Below are 3,240 nucleotides of genomic sequence, written 5' to 3'. Positions count from 1 at the left end.
AACACTGTGTTCTGTCAGTGGGTCTATATATGTCTCTATAACACTGTGTTCTGTCAGGGGTCTATATATGTCTCTATAACACTGTGTTCTGTCAGGGGTCTATATATGTCTCTATAACACTGTGTTCTGTCAGTGGGTCTATATATGTCTCTATAACACTGTGTTCTGTCAGTGGGTCTATATATGTCTCTATAACACTGTGTTCTGTCAGGGGTCTATATATGTCTCTATAACACTGTGTTCTGTCAGTGGGTCAGGGTCTATATATGTCTCTATAACACTGTGTTCTGTCAGTGGGTCTATATATGTCTCTATAACACTGTGTTCTGTCAGTGGGTCAGGGTCTATATATGTCTCTATAACACTGTGTTCTGTCAGTGGGTCTATATATGTCTCTATAACACTGTGTTCTGTCAGTGGGTCAGGGGTGTATACAACACTATCAGCCAATCCCAGTCCTCAGTAGATGCAAACATACTTCAACTATATCATACAAACATACTTCAACTACATCATACAAACATACTTCAACTACATCATTCTTCTACCTACGTTCAATGTGAGAGAATGTGTTTTGTTTGTGTCCATGTGTGTGTGGGGGGGTCTGTGTGTGTGTGTGTGTGTGTGTGTCTCGCTTTGTTGTGGCTGATTGCTACCTGCAGCTATGCTATATTTAGACCTTTGTGTGTGTGTGTGTGTGTGTGTGTTGAGCGATTCCTTTTGAATCAATGCCTCCCCCAGTGACTATTTATCTGTCAACTAGGTCGTTAGATAGGTAGGGAGAAGAGAACCTGGCAACACAGTATGTATCACAGGATCTGGCAACCAGCCTATCCAGGTAGGTAGAAGAGGACCTGGCAACCAGCCTAGTTCAGGTAGGTAGAAGAGGATCTGGCAACCAGCCTAGTCAGTTAGGTAGAAGAGGATCTGGCAACCAGCCTAGTCAGGTAGGTGGAAGAGGGTCTGACAACCAGCTTAGTCAGGTAGGTAGAAGAGGATCTGGCAACCAGCCTAGTCAGGTAGGTAGAAGAGGATCTGGCAACCAGCCTAGTCAGGTAGGTAGAAGAGGATCTGGCAACCAGCCTAGTCAGGTAGGTAGAAGAGGATCTGGCAACCAGCCTAGTCAGGTAGGTAGAAGAGGACCTGGCAACCAGCCTAGTCAGGTAGGTAGAAGAGGATCTGACAACACAGTATGTATCACAAGATCTGGCAACCAGCCTAGTCTGGTAGGTAGAAGAGGATCTGGCAACCAGCCTAGTCAGGTAGGTAGAAGATGATCTGGCAACCAGCCTAGTCAGGTAGGTAGAAGATGATCTGGCAACCAGCCTGGTTAGGAAGTGTGAATACTTCCTGAAAAGTGAGTGGACAGGTAGGCTACTGGAAGGTGGATAGATAGTTTGGCTGGTCAGGTAGGTAGGTAGATAATTGGTAGATAGGTAGGCTGGTCAGGTAGGTGGTAGGTAGATAGTTTGGTTGGTTAGGTAGGAAGACAGATAGTGGGTAGATAGGAAGGCTGGTCAGGTAGATAGATAGTGTGACGATAGGTTGGCTGGTCAAGTACAGTAGACAGATAGTCGGTATATGTGAAGGCTGGTCAGGCTGGTAGATAACAAGTAGATAGGTAGGCTGGCCAGGTTGGTAGACAGATAGTGGCTAGACAGGTAAGCTGGTCAGGTAGGTAGAAAATGGGTAGATAGGTAGGCTGGTCAGGTACAGATAGTGGGTAGACAGGTAGGCTGGTCAGGTTGGTAGATAGAGAGTGGGTAGATAGGTAGGCTGGTCAGGTTGGTAGATAATGGGTGGATAGGTAGGCTGGTCAGGTTGGTAGATAGAGAGTGGGTAGATAGGTAGGCTGGTCAGGTAGATAGATAGTGGGTAGATAGGTAGGCTGGTCAGGTAGATAGATAATGGGTGGATAGGTAGGCTGGTCAGGTAGATAGATAGTGGGTTGATAGGTTGGCTGGTCAAGTACAGTAGACAGATAGTAGGTAGATATGTAGGCTGGTCAGGTTGGTAAATAACGGGTAGATAGGTAGGCTGGTCAGGTAGATCTATAGTGGGTAGATAGGTAGGCTGGTCAGGTTGGTAGACAGATAGTGGGTAGACAGGTAAGCTGGTCAGGTTGGTAGACAGATAGTGGGTAGACAGGTAAGCTGGTCAGGTTGGTAGACAGATAGTGGGTAGACAGGTAAGCTGGTCAGGTTGGTAGATAGATAATGGTCAGGTTGGTAGGTAGAACAAGTGGGTAGATAGGTAGGCTGGTCAGGTTGGTAGACAGATAGTGGGTAGACAGGTAGGCTGGTCAGGTTGGTAGATAGTGGGTAGATAGGTAGGCTGGTCAGGTTGGTAGATAGGTGGGTAGAGAGGAGGCTGGTCAGGTAGGTAGGTAATGGGTGGATAGGTAGGCTGGTCAGGTTGGTAGATAGAGGGGGTAGATAGGTAGGCTGGTCAGGTAGATAGATAGTGGGTTGATAGGTTGGCTGGTCAAGGTAGACAGATAGTAGGTAGGCTGGTCAGGTTGGTAGATAGGGTAGATAGGTAGGCTGGTCAGGTAGATCTATAGTGGGTAGATAGGTAGGCTGGTCAGGTTGGTAGATAGATTGGGTAGACAGGTAAGCTGGTCAGGTTGGTAGACAGATAGTGGGTAGACAGGTAAGCTGGTCAGGTAGATAGTGGGTAGATAGCTGGTCAGGTTGGTAGATAGATAGGGTAGATAGGTAGGCTGGTCAGGTAGATATATAGTGTGTAGAGGTAGGCTGGTCAGGTTGGTGACAGATGTGGGTAGACAGGTAGGCTGGTCAGGGGTAGATAGGTGGGTAGATAGGTAGGCTGGTCAGGTAGATAGTGGGTAGATAGGAGGCTGGTCAGGTAGGTAGGTAATGGGTATGGATATGGGCTGGTCAGGTAGATAGAGAGTGGGTAGATAGGTAGGCTGGTCAGGTAGATAGACAGATAGTAGGTAGATAGGTAGGCTGGTCAGGTAGGAGATAGTGGGTTGATAGGTTGGCTGGTCAAGTACAGTAGACAGATAGTAGGTAGATATGTAGGCTGGTCAGGTTGGTAAAGAACGGGTAGACAGGTAGCTGGTCAGGCTGGTCAGGTAGATAGATGGGTAGACAGGTAAGCTGGTCAGGTTGGTAGACAGATAGTGGGTAGACAGGTAAGCTGGTCAGGTTGGTAGATAGATAATGGGTAGATAGGTAGGCTGGTCAGGTAGATATATAGTGTGTAGACAGGTAG

This window comes from Oncorhynchus tshawytscha, unplaced genomic scaffold (assembly GCF_018296145.1).
Source record: "Oncorhynchus tshawytscha isolate Ot180627B unplaced genomic scaffold, Otsh_v2.0 Un_contig_7217_pilon_pilon, whole genome shotgun sequence".
NCBI lineage: Eukaryota > Metazoa > Chordata > Actinopteri > Salmoniformes > Salmonidae > Oncorhynchus > Oncorhynchus tshawytscha.
The sequence above is the reverse complement of the archived record's forward strand: the minus strand, read 5'-3'. Positions refer to the sequence as shown.